Source organism: Borostomias antarcticus (assembly GCF_949987555.1).
Source record: "Borostomias antarcticus genome assembly, chromosome: 32".
NCBI lineage: Eukaryota > Metazoa > Chordata > Actinopteri > Stomiiformes > Stomiidae > Borostomias > Borostomias antarcticus.
The window spans coordinates 4602993-4621409 of NC_140265.1; positions in this window are offsets into that span (position 1 = coordinate 4602993).

Below are 18417 nucleotides of genomic sequence, written 5' to 3' on the forward strand. Positions count from 1 at the left end.
AGGCCTACGTAACTAGCAAGCTAGCAAACTGTCTCTGATTGGCCAAAGTAGAAATTGATTGACAGTTGACCCGCCCCCTGGAAGTCTCTGGGCCTGCAGAGATACACATTTGGAAAATTGAGGGGTCTTCTACAGGGCAATAAAGTGGGATCTCTGTATAAAAACGCCTAATGAGAAGCAGGGGGCTTGATACCACAAGGGAACATGCATAATGGGTGGGGGACAACATGTTTACATGTGTACAGTTTGATTGGTTTCCATCTGCCTCGTTAGTATGTGTACAGCATTTCTATCCTACATGTACAGTAGCTCCCATCTTGTTCTTTGTCTGTTCCATTTGCTGTAGCTGTGCATAGTCCCTGGTGTTTCCGGTGCCATCTTGTAAGTCTGTAAGTTTATAAGCTCTGTCTTTTCTTCTTCACTTGTCGAGAGTATACCGTGGTTTTATTGTTTGGTCTTTGGTTTTGTGAAAACTGCTGAAACCTCAATGCACCTGTGACAGTTACATGCAGCCCTTGTGATTGCTTAAGTCAGTATGAAACCATCTATGGCTTCTCACATGGCAGGTAACTCAACAAGAGTTCAAGCCCAGGGGGGATGCAGAATAAAAATGCTAATACATGTACATACTCAGGCATTGTGCTGTGACATGATTTTTTAACTTATTTATGTATTTATTTGTAGCTGTTACTGTTTCTTCATTTTGTTTACATCTCTTCATCTGACCAGCCTGTTGTCTGCTTACATCTCAATCAGTCCCACCTGTGTTCAATTCAGTCAATCAGTGAATCCATGCTCAGTCCAGAGTCCCACAACTCATTCCCATCACAGTATGTAGGCCTACTAATATGTTCATCCAGGATTGCTACAGTGTAAATAAGCTGCAACATTTATCATTTTTTACTTAGAGCTATCTGAAGCCAGCCATGCTCTCCTCATATTCACTGCACATTCTTGCTCAATAAATCTCCAATGTTCATGATTTAAAAAATGACATTTTCATGACATGGTAGATGTAGTGTAAAATGTATTGTGTGCCAGAAACAACCACAAACAACCTCAGATCACAACACCAGATTTAACTTTTCTCCATTTCCATGGTGGCCTGCTATACACTGTTGAACAGTGTCACAATATGGATTAGAGCAGGGGTTCCCAACCTTTCTTCCCCAGAGCCCCCCACTTACACCTGATGGAATTTGCCCCCCCCCAAATCGGTGTGAACGTCCAGTCTGTGTATGTTTGTGTGTGCAAATTACATCAGGTGTAAGTTAGGGTACAATTAAGTGCTTTGCCAATGTAGCAGGAATATTAATGTTGACATGATTCATAGTCGATTAATTTGTTGAATTTATATGATATTGTAGTGCCGTACATACAAGGCTTTTTGGCCCTTCATCAGATATAATCATGTATTTTGCTGTGTGACATGTCAATAACATGATTCTTTGACAAATATTTGTCTAGCTAATATTAGGGCCTCAAATTATCTGAGGTCTGGCGCACCAAACAGAACAATAACAAGACAAGACTGGCTCACTAGTCACCAGACACCAGTCGTCTAACAGTGTTCTTATCACAAACATGCATCAGCAGGTATGTGTGTTCTGATTGGCTGTGTGACAAGCCGCTGTGTGTGTGTGCCTTGTTTTCTCTTCCACAGTTCAAGTTCTGCAGCCTGTTCAGCTATGAGGACTGGGGGAATCAACCCAAACTCCTGCTTCTGCCCGGAAAGGCCAAGCAGCAGGGACGCTGTCAGGGGATGAGCTTCACAGTGAGCCATCTATCAATACACACACACACACACACTCACATAGTGTCGACCTGGCCGCCAAAACCGATGGGTCGCCTGCCTGTGGATCAGCCGTTAGCATTCCCGGGACGGGAGTAGTACCAGACGAAGGTACTAAGAAAAGAATAGTAAAAGTAGACAAGGTCAAAGCAAAGAAGTCTCGTACCAGGATCCCCCAGGAGGTTTGGAAAAAGATGTCCAAACAGGAAAAGTCAGTCATCTTGGAGGAAAGGAACAGAGAAGCTAAGGCAAAGAAATTGTTAAGTAAGGCTATTAAGGCCGAGGTCCAACTAGAACCAGACCAGACAAAGGTCAAACAAGAGCCAGAGCAGCTAATCTGGACCCTCAAACCACTTGATCCTGAGTTTCCAACCTTTGAACCCCTCAGTATTGAGGCGGCTCTTATGGGCTGCTCGCCAGATCCCTTCTTGGGCCCTACAGGGGAGGGAAACACTATGGGCTGTTCGTCAGATCCATTTATGGGCCTTACAGGGGAGGGAAACACCGAGCAGAGTGTAATTGACCCCCCCGCTGAGGAGGCCACCGAACTGGTGATTGACCTCCCCATAGGGGAGGCCACTGAGCCTATTAGTGGCGGGACAGATGAGTGTATCAATGCCTTACAGGGGATGATGGCAGATCCTTTCGTATAAGAACCTTTTTGAATGCAAACCTGATCTGTTGAAATGTGCTGATATTGTGCTTTGTTACACGCTTACAGTATACTTAGCGTGCAGACAAGTAAACACAGACATGCAGATGAGCAAACACAGACATGTAGATGTGAACACATAGACACCAAGCAGGACACACCCATAAGGAACACACTCCACTTAAGCAGACATTCACGACACCCAAAGAACAAATATACACATTTACATATACATAAACTATACATTTAAGGTTTAATAGAAATATTATTATGTTTAGTTATAAGAGATGATTTGTTTGAGAGTAATATTGTGAAAGCATTGATAGAACGAAGCCATAAAGGATAATTACAGTATGTTTAGCATGGTTGCCTGTGTGTGTTGTCGTAACAATTTGAGCCTCTGATAGGTTCGTTGTGAAAGGTTGAGAGAGGAAGCAGGATGCGGTGGGGATGGGTGAGGTAATCGGCCATGCACTGCACACAGAATCCTCGGCCGGAGGGCCTTGGGCCTTACGGACAGAACATTCTACCAACTAAACTGGTTTGATAAGCAAATATTGACCACAAAGTGCAACTGTTGAATTCTAGGGACTTTTCAGAAGACATGTTTCCCATGTGGGAGTGTCTCCTCTTGAGTTCCTGGGTACTTTTCCATGACATAATCGACATGTACAAAATGGTGGCTTGGGTATGACGGCATGCTGAGATGGGACAAAATGGTGGCTTCCATATATGGTGAGAGGCTGAAGATTCACCGGTCGAAGGTTCTCGAGTGAGAGCAAGGGTATAAAAGAACTGTGTGACTGTTAAGTCGTTTGAGATGTCTCCACTGCTCGAGCCTCGTCCAACCCTCCGAAGCAGAAGATCCGGCTGAGAATCTCCCAGCTCTTCATCAACGGCATCCAGCGGTCGTCCTCTTCGCAGAGAGATCCTGAGCTCCAGACACTTGCAGCACAGAAGGACCGTTGCGACCAATACCAACTTCCCCCTCCGGCCGGAGGGGCCGCGCTTTGGTGAGAACTGTACTGTAGTCCGTGTGGAAGTGAGTGCCTAGGCCGGGTGCTCTCCTTCTCCGCCTACATCCTGATATTTTCTCTCTCAATCATAAAACATGCAGTTATCATGTTTCATATTTTGATCTTTGAATTGGTTTTTGAAATGTTTTATTATATTTACTATTGTATGTTATTAATCATACGCTCATTGGCTAATTAAATTCCTTATAGATTATATATATATATACCTACAATTTAGATTGTGTGTACTATTATTAAATTCTTTCTAGATTATATATATACCTACATTTTACCATGATTTATATTTTGATCCTAAAATTAGTACTGATTTGGTTTATTCTGTTTATTAAGATATTATTAATATGTTCAATTGTGCGCTCATGGCTGGCTTTGTGTAATAATTAAATCTTGTACAACCATTTAATCATTTCATTCATTAAAATTTCCTCTAAAGGGACTGCGATTTATTCATTATTATTGGATGTCTTTTAATGCAAAAGTTTAAGCTGTCCAGGCATAACATCTCAAGCTCTTTAAGGTTGATTCTAGACTCAATGTGTTAATACTCCCTTGCAATAAAAGTATACTTATTGCTAACCATCCTACCCGACACGTTACAACTGTCAATAAGGAACAGAGCGGTCGTTAACCAGAGTGGTTTACAAGCGGGTGTCTCTCTCTAGGTCACAGAGAGATATCACAGTAGGCTGCAACAGGGAGAGCTCTGGGACGGAGACCGTTAGTAGATCGGGGGTGTCTGTTCAAATTACCGGTTTAAGCTCACACGTTTTGTGCAACTCTCCATGAGGGGTAAATACCCTGAGAGCTAAAAGCGTAGAGGCATCCTTAGAGATGACTGGTACTGTAATCCCATAACACCACAGGGGTTTCAGGGAGACAATAGACACCAACAGACACACACACACAGGCCAACACACACACACACACACACACACACACACACACACACACACACACACACACACACAGACTGACACATGCACACACACACATAGACTGATACACACTCACACACACATACTGTAGGAGCAGCAACCTTAGCTGGCAGCATCTTCTCTGTCTCTCTCTCTGTCTGTCTCTTTCTCTCTCTCAATAAACAGTATAAAGGAGAGTTCCCTATGGTGACAAAGAAAGGGGCACCATCTTTTATCTTCCGTTGATTAAACCCACCCCCCTCATTTCTTTTCTATCTCAGTACATGCTCAGTTATGGGGTTGGCAAGGAGGTCTACAAACAGGTGAACACTAGACTTCTGTACAGACTTATTAAGGAAATTATCAATCAATCAATGATGTGCATGTGTGTGTATGTGTGTTTGTTTGTGTGTGTGTGTGTGTTTGTTTGTGTGTGTGTGTTTGTTTGTGTCTGTGTGTGTGATTGAAACATCTAGTATGTCCCTAGCACGTCTGTAACGTCTCTCTCTCTGTCTCTCTCTTCCTCTCTCTCTCTCTCTCTCTCTCTCTCTCTGTCTCACAGACATGCTCATCCATCCTCATGGCTTCCTCTCCATGGCCGATGACATCATAGTGGGGATCTTGTTGGGGTTTGCGTCCCTGTCTTAGTAGCCAGTTCTTCACTGGCCTGCCGTCCTAACGGTCACCTGGCTACATAGTTCTGAAGCTGTGCCCACAGACCATAACAAGCACATTTGCTGTATGGAAATATGGTATGAAGCCTGATTTACATTGAGCTGCTGTGTACAGGAAGTCACAGATTAAAAACACAACAAAATATGTACAGTAAGGGTTATGGTTCACCTCACGATAACAGAAACGTATGTGAGAGACTGGGGGAAATTCTACTGATGTAACTGAAATTGTTAGATATGAAGTGAATGGAAAAGAAAGTTAAATCCATTGGGTGTTAATCAAAGAATTACATAAATGTGATGCATTTTGATTTAATTAGGTTTATTGCATAAGCCTCATTATTATGTATTTCAAACAAATATATTATTAATCTTGAATAGATAACATGATTATTATGCATTTCAAACAAATATACGTTATGTATTTTGAATACATAATCTGATTATTATGCATTTAGAGCAAGTAGACTTTATTTATACTGAATACATAAACCTGGTGATTATGCATTTCAAATAAATAGGTTTTATAACACTGACAAATATGCATCATGTAAAGTTTATTAGGTACATTTATGTTAAAACTACCTAAAGCATGGAAGCATTTCCTCATGGAAATTTGTCATGCAATTAAATTACATAAATCTTAAAAGTTAGGCTTAAATATTTCTGTGAGTGCAGTGTACCAGTAGAGACCAGTGTATCTGGAGGAGCCCAGTGTACCAGTAGGAGACCAGGCCTAGGTCTGTGTGAGTTTCAGAAGAACATCTTCACTCTTCATAGTGTTTATAATCTGATAATCTGCATCCTCTGCTTGCAGTTTGAGGTCTCCTAGCTGAGCTCTGTGCAACACCGCCACTATGTGGTTGACTGCTATCATTGCATGTTGATGAAGGTCTTCGGGTGGCCAGTTAAATAGTGTTACAGAAACATGACAATAACTAGAATAGCGCTCAGAGAGCACAGACCTCTGCCTGTGATGCATTTCGTCAGCATGTACAGTTCTTTTTTAGTTTAGCAGTTCTATATGGCCAACTTGGAAATGCATGTTGCAGATGAAATATTGATCACCTTGATGAAGCTGAATCTGTTGCAGTGTGAGACCAAGCTGATCAGGGTGCTGTTCTGGGTTTAAAATGACCCGCCATAGGAATTGAATGGGTAAAATGACCCGCTATAGGAAATGAATGGGTAAGACAATATTATGTTCATCCAGCAGATGGAAAACATCCCCATACACACCCACAGCCACAACTCACCTGGGTTACCCGGGTTCTAGATCTAAAATGAGCCCCCGTTTTATAGTGTTCAAGGCCAAATTTGACTGATCTGTTTTAACTGCTCTTATATGAACACAAAACCCATAAATCCCAAAATGAATGTGAACTACCAGAAGCATTCAGGTCAATACCATTCTCTTAGTGTACACCACATGCTCCCCCACACGTCCATAGTGTGAAACCACTTGGATACTGAAAGTGTAGAGCCATTACCAGTCAATACAAAGTTATTCTAAGTGATCATCTTTATCCTATTAGTGAAACATATCCAGATGAAAATGATTTATTTCAAAACAGCAATACACCCATCCACAAAACACAAAATCAGTGAATGTTTTGATTTGTATGAACATGATGTCAATATGTTGTAGCCTTCCAATTAATCCACTTAAAACCTAGCTAGTGTTGTGTTCGGCTGCTAACACTTAATAATGGAACCGGACAACAGTGTGCATACGGCTATACTTTTAGTCACAGCTCCCATTACAGGCGGCCATCACTCTCGCAGGCTCCCGCATCACTGCCTCGATCAACCTTGACGTCCGTGACGTCATCACGTATGACACATCTCTCCTGTCAAGAACTATGTTTACAGTGTCTGGAAACATAAACAATTTCTCTTAAACGCCAAACAGTGTTTCAGCTTTAACCCTCAATTAACAGTTTCAGAGCCTGTAACAATTACAACTGTAGAGAATAAAATAATAACATAACATGACAAACAAAAACAAACTCTTGTTACTGTCCCATCACCTCATATCACCAAGCTCCCATCACCTCATTACTGCCCCATCACATTTCCTCAATGAGTCTCTTTGGCGCTTTGGTCTGTCTACCCAACCTCCTCTCTATGGCCCAGTCCCAATGTCCACCCTTGCAGACTCACAGACTTAAGGGCGCGCTCCCGCGAAGTCCGCGAGGGCTTAGGGGTGTCCCAATGTCAAATCGGCAAGTGCATGAGGGCTCTCTGGCAGACATTTTGAGCCCTTTATGGCCCCTTACCGTAAGTCTGCACTTCTGCAGACTTCGCCTAAGGGAATTACCCACAGTTCATATCGTTGTGACGTGAAACACGGGGTTACCTGAAGAACAGCCAAAAACAAGCACGGACAGATCAACCAACCCTAATGTTCACGTTACAAAACAAAATATGTTTTCATTTTTTCAGCTGGACTTGCTTATCTGCACAAGTAGCCTTATAATTATTTTGGTTTCATTATTTTTAAGTATGGGTTATTAACCCCATGGGTTTGTATAATGTGATGTGTAAAAATATGTAGGCTATGGTTATAAATTACATCGATTTCTGTTGCTCTAAATCATATGATTTCCCAGTTAAAAGCAGTATGACATTAATCACCCATTTCGGTGCAGTGTTCTTTGAATTGAGATTTCCAACATGAATATGGAAAGAGTTGTGAGGTGCAGGAATGTGTATACATAATATATTATCATTCTTAAGTAAATATTTTTGGATTCATCACAAACAAGAATCACAGGCAGTAATGTAGTTCGCATATCACCACAAAATGAAATGATTTCAACAAGTTGAACAGACATGTTTTGAGGGTAACACAGAGTTCGGATAAAGGGGATTTGACTCAGCCCAAAATTAATTTACATGAAGGCCTACAAGAAAAACATGTAAAATTGAAAATTTGATAAAAAGCCCCACACCCACAATAGTAAGAAATGGGTTTTCACGTCAATGTAATGTGATGTCGCAAGTGCTGTCCCATTCCTTTTTATACCAATTCGAGCCCTTGCAGCCTCTCGCATTCAACCACTTTACCAGGTGACGTCAATAAGTCTGTGAGGGCTCAGGGCTTGAGGGTTTAGGGGGGACATTGGGACTGGGCCTATGTCAATGTGTTCACCACACTCACGTATGGGCGTGTCACACACCGGTGACCCTGCACTAGCGCCCTCTGCATTTGTGTCTTCAGTACTGTCTTCATTTTTAGGTACCTTGAGTAAGTGTCTGCGATTTCGCCTGTATGTTACCCCCTCGCGCGTGTGATTAGGTAGTCCACTGCTATGGACGGTTCTACGTCTCAGACTGTCCTCTCCAGGGTTCTACTGTTCTCTACAGGGCTGTAGACTGTTCTCCAGGGTTCTACTGTTCTCTACAGGGCTGTAGACTGTTCTCCAGGGTTGTAGACTGTCCTCTCCAGGGTTCTAGACTCTTAAGCTATTTGATTAATGTCAGATTTTCTGTTGCAATATGTGAGATTCACCCCTTTTCTCTTCACCAAATGCCAATAGAATTAAAAATATATTTCTGTATATGCACTGTGATGCATCCTATATAGTTTCTGGTTGATTGTGGACAGTGTTGTGTGGACATCAGACAAGAAAACATGCATAAACCTTTTTCTTTTACATAGGCGAAAATTGGAAATTGGTATATTTGTCACATACCTTCCATCTGCATTTTTCATTACTTTCCACCACTGGGATTTTGGGGGACTAACTGATATGTTATAAAGAACATATGTATGACACTAAAACAGTTGAAATAATTTCTGTTGCAATTTGTTCAAGGTGATGTCATAAAATGCCTGGACTACAGGGGCAGGGGAGCATCACTACTGATCCATAGCCAGGACTGGGATGTCCTCAGTGGAGGTCCCAAGTCAGTCTTCCAGTCATTCAGCCAGCCTGTCAGTAGATGTGCTCTACTTGTATTGATTTGTTCATACACTAGTATTCCAGCACAGGTTATGTTCTTGAATGCTTCTGGTGACTAGCAGTTCTCTTAGCAACCTAATTTAATCCCTATCACCATTTTCAGATCAACATAGGGGAAACATATGGCTGAGAGATGTGTGGAGGAAAATCAACAGCACCCCACACACACACACTTGCATAACCAACCAAGCAAGTTCTACCTTTCTATACCACAAATATAAGTTTGAGAACCTAGGATACATACAGCCCGCCTAAGGGGGTTCTAATGTACTGACCTCCCGGCACAGGCCTGACCCTGCTGGCAAGCTGCCTTGGTCCTAGCCAAGGAACAAGCGTTTCAGCTTCCGCTCACCTGTATGCAGCTTATACCATGCTGACTGGCCTGGACTAGTCACCACATCCACAGTCTAGCCAAGTTAGAGATACCCTTGTGCATTTGACAAAACAAGTGTCATACAATTAAAGGAAAATGCTCGTTTTTGACAACCTGGACCTTATTTACGACATCTTTCGGTTTTCAAATACGTGGTCTGTAGCCTCTGTAATATGATCTTTACACTGGCTATGCTCCCTCACATTCTCTGCGCTACGATCGGATTGTTGCTGACGAATGACGACGACAATATTCTCGGCACCAACTACGATCGTAGCGCAGAGAATGTGAGCCGGAGAATAGCAGGCTGCGCGCTGGCCTGTGCGCATGCGTGCTGGAGCAAGTGGGGGAGAGGCTTGTAAAGATCATATTACAGAGGCTACAGACCACGTATTTGAAAACCGAAAGAATGGCTCGCGTAGAGGAATATCAACTGTCGATTCATGCAATGTGATTGATGAAAACAACCGTTTAGCGGCCGAAAATGGATTTTGAGAAACTGCATTCCCTATGCCCCGTGCGCCGCCATTACATGGATATACTGGCTCGCGCTGGATTTTAAATTTCTTCTACAGGCCTCCGAACAACACAAAAGTGATCTGGGTGAGTCAAACTTCTTATAATATGTCGTAAATAAGGTCCAGGTTGTCAAAAACGAGCATTTTCCTTTAAGGTTATCATTTGTGCAGCATAGCATGTGTGCTGTAAGTGTAAAGACAAGATACAGATAATTTTCTCCAGGTTTTATTGAATAGCTTGAAGACCACACTGAAACACTGGGCTGACAGTTCAGTTGTACAAGGCGGACCTGGGAGACCATTCAGGACACCTTGTTTGGGTCGAGGCTCTGCTTAGTCTACTGGCCCAGGTGAACCATCAAACTGGATGTACTGACGCTGAGAATGGAGACACACACGACACAGCTGGCCGACACTTCCTGCACTCTAAGAGGTTAGGGTTAGGGCTAGACTGAATGTAGGTTGGCATAAAATACATATTTATTTTTAAATGGATGGAAAGATGCTGCCCATGCCTAGATCTTTATGTCTATTCAGCATGTTTGTTCTCACCCACTGAGGTCCCATCACCAAACGTGAAGCCTCTGATACAATAATAAAACAGGGGCAGACAATGAAAGATAGAGATGGACAGACAGACATGTAGACAGATAGGTTAAAAAATTAGATTAGAAAATTAGATTAGAACTCTTAGTGTTGTGATCAGACGGTACAACCAAAATGTCACCACAGTGTAGTGATGCAGACAGTTATGAACACCTGCTCCTTGATTAGAAGGAGGTTATCATCTGCCCTCTGAAACATTCAGGACCAGGGCCGTACGCAGGATTTTTGTAATACCGAGGTCATTTAGTTGTGGTGCTTCAATCTGGTGCACTTTGAGAGCAAAATGAAAAGGATAGATCTATAAAGAACAACACGCATCATATTGGATTAATATCATCTTTAACTGAGAGCAGTGGAGGTCATCCAGAGAGGACACAACTTAAGTGAATGTTGATGAGAACACACCATCTATTAGAAACATGAGACTAGCTCCTCCTGTCACCTCTCTCCCAGCCTGGCCTCCTCCACTCTGATGTCCATGTTGGTCTCCTCCTGTCACCTCTCTTCCACTGTGTTGTCCATGTTGGTCTCCTCCTGTCACCTCTCTTCCACTCTTGTCCATGTTGGTCTCCTCCTGTCACCTCTCTTCCACTGTGGTGTCCATGTTGGTCTCCTCCTGTCACCTCTCTTCCACTGTGGTGTCCATGCTGGTCTCCTCCTGTCTTTTGTCCATGCTGGTCTCCTCCTGTCACCTCTCCTCCACTGTGGTGTCCATTTTCATCTCCTGTCCACAAATTAACAAAACATAAACATAAGCTATAAACACCCCCCCCCCCCCACCCATCCATCCACATTATTTTTTAAACTTGTCAGGATCTAATTAATGTAGTGTCTCTTTGGCTAACATCAGGTATCTCACCTCTCATCTCTATGTCCTCTCCTCCTGTCCCCTCTCTTCCACTCTCTTGTACCTCTTGGTTTCCTGTCAACAAATTATATATTTTTAACAGAACATAATCATGCATACTGTGTATATGTATACACACCTACATACCTGTCTATTTGTTTATCTATATCAATTTATCCCGTCAATGTGCTTTTCCCATCATGTTAAGTAAAGAGTAGGCAGTGTACCACCATCATCACCTCTTTCTTTTTGATCTTGTCCTCAACAGTTCGCTTTCCAAAGCTGAGCTTTGTTTGATGAAATCTTTTCATCTTCTCCCTCTCTTTCCCCCTCTCTCTCTCTGTCAGTGAAGAAAGCAAACATGGTCAACTGTTATGTGAATAACGGCCTCTGGTATAGTTGCAATGGAAAAGAGGGGGCTTCATTTCAACATGAATTTCAACCATTTACACGTCATTGACGATTTATCAGTCACAGACATGCAACGTGCCAGCAGTTGACTTGTGGGATTTACACTGTTCCTGAAGTACTGTCTGACAATTAGGCTCTTTGCACAAGCTCTACTACTTCCTGAAATTCTACAGGCATTTTTATTTCCTGTCCTGTACTATTGGATGGAAGTGATTAATCAGGTGTGCGGCACAATGGTATAGGACAGGAAATAAGGATGCCTGTAGAATTTCGGGAAGTAGTGGAACTTGTGCAAAGCAAAGAGCCTATTGCTTGGCAACACCAAATGCCCAGTGTATGAGAAAATAAATATATATATAGATTTATTTGTAGCACTGCTCTGTTTGTGCATGTGCGCAGGTACACCGCTTTGCTAATGTTAACGTGGGTCAAGAATAGCCTACAATTAGCTAGCCACGTTGTGACGGCTATAGGTACCTGGATCTGGAGGAGAAAAGAAGGGAGCAGAGTTCAAGGACTGCAAACCCCTTCCCAGTCCAGTCCGCCTCCCTCCTGCTGTTGGCTGTAGCCCTGGTTCTGGACCCGGACTCAGAACTGAATGTTTGATTGATCTTAAAATGACCTCATATTGGTATAATCACTGGTATGTAGACTATGATTGGTTTGTCAAATAAAGGGAATTATTCGTTTTTTCTTGGGTGGACTCAATCTTATTTGGGTCCCTAAATTGGGCCTCAGTCATCAAAACTTTGATTATAGCTTTAGGAGAGCATAATCAATCTTGCTAGAGATAAAAGCAATGGATTAAAATTGATTCAATAAGCATTTGTGCCTATTATTATTTCTCTCAGACTCAATAGCTGCAGCCCATAGATTCCATGTTCTATAGGGTGTGTTAGGGTACTTGTTTTCCAAAGTATGGTAAAATGAGCACTTGCGTTTTCATTTGCGTTTATGGTCTTCTAACGTTACGACTAGTCAAGATCCTGCTGTAGCCTATTCATATCTACCTGGTTAGATTTCTATCTAAAGTTGGCTAGCTAATGTTAACTGGTGGTGTTATTAGCAAACTGTCTGGATTTGGACCTGATCCAGGGCACTTGTTCTTGTGCATTCCATTCATTTCAATATGAGAGGTGTGAACGGCCTATTGGTGGTATTTGGCGCAGCTGCTCTGCATCATGACCTCATTTTCATTGATGAAGCTGGATTCAATCTATCTAAAACCAGGCGTCGAGGCCCAGATGTTACAGGACAAAGAGCTGTTGTGAATGTCCCTGGGCAGCGTGGGGGAAATATCACCTTGTGTTCCTGGAAGAAGAAACAGTGTCTTGTGGTGTGTGGGAGCTGGTCTGTGAGCTTCAAGAATGTTAAGTTGGGGGAGGGGGAGAGCCCTTTCCACTAGCCCAGAGAGATAAGGAGGAGGAGGTCTTAAGATGAGGTAATTTTGGCTGAAGTATGAGACTCATTGTTTTCTGACCACACCTTTGTACTCTGATATCCCTGCTCAGACATACCTTGTGAGCTCACAATAAAATCATTTAAACATGCCTTGTTTTACAGAATATAATTACTAGATTGTTGATAATCACCCTGCAAAAATCTACATTTGGCCTTTGAGGGCTGAAAACATTTTCAAGAGGTTCCTACATCTGCAAGGAGTTCTCCATCACCATGCCACCCTAGGTCCATCCAGTACTGCACACATGATACCGTTCTGAGGGGGCGGCAGCAGCTCAGGAGGTAGAATAGCCGTCTGGGAGCCTCCAGTTCAATTCCAGCTATCTCCTCTGCTTCGTTGACGTGTTCTTGAGTAAGACACTAATTTATCCCAAAGAGCAGGCTAACACCAGCTGGCCACCATTGGTGAGTGAATGAGAGAAGATATTGTAAAGCGCTCTATGCTTTAGAAGTGCACTCCACTCACAATGACATATCTGGTGCTCTATATAATGCAGTTGTACAGGATGGAGCAGAGCAGCCCAGGTTTGTTGTCATGTGGGATAATGTTAGTTTCCACCGGGCTGCTCTGGTCTGGGACTGGTTCACCAACCACCATACATAACTTCACAGGTGGATACACCGTTACCCCCTTACTCCCCATTCCTCAGTCCCATTGAGGAATTATTTTCACTTTGGCGTTGGAAGGTTTATGAACACCAACCATATACCCGCATGACTCTCCCTGGGAACAATGGAAGAGGCATGCAGAGACACTGAGGGGGGGTCTGTCCAGGGTTGGATACTGAGGTGGGGTCAGTCCAGGGTTGGATACTGAGGTGGGGTCAGTCCAGGGTTGGATACTGAGGCAGGCACACAAATGAACACACTCTCTACAGTACCTCTCTCAGGTTACACAATGTTTATTAAAAAGGCTAATGAAAAAAAAACATTCTGAAAAGTTAGGGTTAGAGTTTAAAATGCAGCTGTCCAGCCATCCAACCAACGCCAACAGTCACAACAAATACATTTCCATCCCAGTTTGTGTTCCATGTGTGGAGCGCATCCACTGCTTTTAAAATAATCTCAAATCCAAAAAGTTAGGCTACTTATTCCAATCTAGATCCAATCTTCCAAAGAGATACAGTTGTAAGCCATGAACTCAACCAGGTATATTGGAATTCATTTAAACAGTCCCTTTGCAATCACCATTTCATCTACTTTGTGTTGCAGTATTTTTTGTTTTATTCTTTCATGTTTTCAAAGCAATCGACTTTGACCAAGAGGACGAAATTAAGTCCATCCATTCACCCAACGTCATCCTTGAGCGCAGCATTCCATAGGCCTATAGGATAAGGCCTGCCGTATTATTCAGTTCACCAAGGATCTTCCTCAAGTTCCTCTTTTCATTTTCTCCAGTAATCCAAACTCCATATCCAATTCCTATTTTGATCATTGGCTCACACCTGAAAAAACCAATTGCTTGTAGAATGATTACAGATCTGATTTCAGAATATTATTCCAGATTAAACTGTATAACATATTTGAGGGGTTCTTTTGCATGAGCAAACATCTCCGTTTACTGGCCTAATAGACAAACTAAATCATGTTTGCCCATATCTGTGGTGCGGTTTAAAATAGTAGGCTTATTCATCTCTTGATGGTGATGTTTTAGAACGACACCATGCGGGACAGACAGTTGGCATATTCGTAAAAACATTCACATATCCTGATAGATATTAATTATTATTATCAAGTCTCATCATAATACAGGAGATATCGTGAGGGAATGGATGAAGGAATTAAAACTAAATGATTGTAAGGACTATATATCGGAACATTTGGACTGTATTTGAGTATTGAATAGAGATATTATTGAAAAGGAAAAGGGCAGGAGTGCTGGGAAGATCAGACAGGTGTGATCAAGGTGATATTTGGTCAGGAACAGAAAAGGCTGAGCTGGGGAGTCTACCCACACGTGTAGCAGCATACCTCAATATATATCTTATATAGCTATAGCTCAATAAAAATATTGTAACTTTTTGCTAGTTACTTTTCTTTGAACAAGAGAATATTATTATTTGAGGTGTCTATTCTTATGTAGATTGTGATTTGAAGTGTCTACTTTTTGGGGGGGAACATGTAAACATGGAATACAGTGAAATTCCTCCTACGATATTATCCGCTTGTCCGATTAACTATAGTATACAGTAAGACACTATGTAGCTCAAACACGTGAATCATTTGTTTTATTGTTATAAGGTGAAGTTAACACATAGTTACAATGTAACCCTATTCCTATAGTTTTTTTTTCTCAAAGGCCTCCGGATCTGCCTATTACACTAGAACGCATCTCCGGATTTAAAGCAACAAAACGTGGCCCCGGACGTATCGATCTGCCTCCAGAAAAACTCAGTAGTGTAATCCAGTCCTAAGGCTGTGACTTCTCTCCTGTATGAACACGCTGGTGTGTCTTTAACTCTCCTGACGTAGTGAAGTTCTTTCCACACTGGACACAGTGGTATGGCTTCTCCCCTGTATGAAAACGCTGGTGTGTCTTTAAATATCCTGACGTAGTGAAGTTCTTTCCACACTGGTCACAGTGGTATGGCTTCTCTCCTGTATGAACACGCTGGTGTTTCTTTAAATTTCCTGACGCAGTAAAGTTCTTTTGACACTGGTCACAGTGGTATGGCTTCTCTCCTGTATGAACACGCTGGTGCATCTTTAAATGTTCTGACGTAGTGAAGTTCTTTTTACACTGGAAACAGTGGTATGGCTTCTCTCCTGTATGAACACGCTGGTGTATCTTTAAATTTTCTGACGTAGTGAAGTTCTTTCCACACTGGTCACAGTGGTATGGCTTCTCTCCTGTATGAACACGCTGGTGTGTCTTTAAATCTCCTGACGTAGTGAAGTTCTTTCCACACTGGTCACAGTGGTATGGCTTCTCTCCTGTATGAACACGCTGATGTGTCTTTAACTCTCCTGACGTAGTGAAGTTCTTTCCACACTGGTCACAGTGGTATGGCTTCTCTCCTTTATGAACACGCTGGTGTTTCTTTAAATTTCCTGACGCAGTAAAGTTCTTTCCACACAGGTCACAGTGGTATGGCTTCTCTCCTGTATGAACACGCTGGTGTATCTTTAACTCTCCTGACGTAGTGAAGTTCTTTTCACACTGGTCACAGTGGTATGGCTTTTCTCCTGTATGAACACGCTGGTGTATCTTTAACTTTCCTGAGTCAGTGAAGTTCTTCCCACACTGGTCACAGTGGTATGGCTTCTCTCCTGTATGAACACGCTGGTGTGTCTTTAAATATCCTGACGTAGTGAAGTTCTTTCCACACTGGTCACAGTGGTATGGCTTCTCTCCTGTATGAACACGCTGGCGTATCTTTAACTCTCCTGATGTAGTGAAGTTCTTTTCACACTGGTCACAGTGGTATGGCTTTTCTCCTGTATGAACACGCTGGTGTATCTTTACATTTCCTGAGTAAGTGAAGTTCTTCCCACACTGGTCACAGTGGTATGGCTTCTCTCCTGTATGAACACGCTGGTGTATCTTTAACTCTCCTGACGTAGTGAAGTTCTTTCCACACTGGTCACAGTGGTATGGCTTCTCTCCTGTATGAACACGCTGGTGTCTCTTTAAATGTTCTGACCTAGTGAAGTTCTTCCCACACTGTTCACAGTGGTACGGTCTGGGCTTGTCTGTGTCTCTCTGTCTCTGGGCGGGAGCTGGGGTGAGGGGGGTGTTGGAGATGGTGATAGGGAGTGATTGAGAGGACGAGGAGGAGGAGAGAATCTCTGGTCTGATCTGTCTGCTCGAGAGACGAGAGAGAGAGACGTAGAGGTTGTCATGGCTCCTCTTGAGGTGCTTGTTGAGGTAGATCTGGGAGGTGTAGGTGAATGGGCACACAGAGCAGGAGAACACCCGAGTCTGGGACAAGTCTGACATACCTCCTGGGAAAGTGAAAGAGAAAGAGACAAACATTAAAAAGGATTCTCACACCTGTATTACAGGTGCAAATACTGTAAAGAGTGTTTATGCGTAAATAACTAGTGGGGGGCGAAACACGACGACACCACAACTTCAGATTGAGGACAGGAGAGAGAAAGATATGTAAGAGGTTCCTCTGGCTGAGCTCGAGTGAAGGAGAGCGACAGAGGAGAGAGAGGAGTGAGATAAAGAAAAGAGGAGAAAGGAGAGAAAACAAGCATGAATACATTGAAGCCCACGGCAATAGCTACCTTAGATAGCTAGAGTAAGCTAGCACTCCTAAAGATAAGTCAAGCTACCATGTTCCATGGCAACTAACAGCATTCCATTTTGTTCTGAGCAAGTGTGCCTGCCTAATATTGGCAATTTGCGTGCCTCACAACAGCGATTTGCACAGGCACCATTGCAGTTCATGACATAGTGCCCTCTGTATCGTTGCATTCATGAGTGTCTTGAATTTCACGCTGTATGCCCATGTCTTGCCTACTGGCTGGCGCCATGGGAAAAAGACAAGAGGAGAGGAAGGACGGTAGAGGAGAGCTACTTGGACAGCGGTTATTATTATGACCAGCAGACCTCTTGTTCTTTCAGCTTTAAGGAAAGAGGTGGATGAGAGAGAGATGGAGAAGAAAGAGGGAAGAAGAGTTGAGGACAGATACCTCTAGCGGTGCTCTTTTCTTCCCAGACGTAGTTGAAGGAGATGCTCTTGTATCTGTACTCCTGTCCGTACCAGACCAGCAGCTTAACCTGATTGTAATGCCTAATTATTCTACAGTTTACACATGCAAAGATGGGTCCATCCCTGACACGATCTCTGAAAAGCCTGCCTATTGTTGTCCTGTTTAATTGTTCATGAAGTCTTTCCCTTAACATAGCCTTTTTATTTGCATCTCATTGTTTATAGGCCTCTGGATTCATTTCTAGTTGCTTCTCTATGAACTTCCTTCTGTTAGTTCTATCACAGTCCCTTACCATCGCTGAATCCTGCTGTTTCTGTCTCTCTAGTGACATGATGTTCATATGCGCAGTTTGACTTTTTGATCAGGGGGGCAGTCAGTCCCAGCCTACTTCTAACAATATAGCCTAGGCCTACTTCTATCAATATAGCCTAGGCCTACTTCTAACAATATAGATTAGGCCTACTTCCATCAATATAGCCTAGGCCTACTTCCATCAATATAG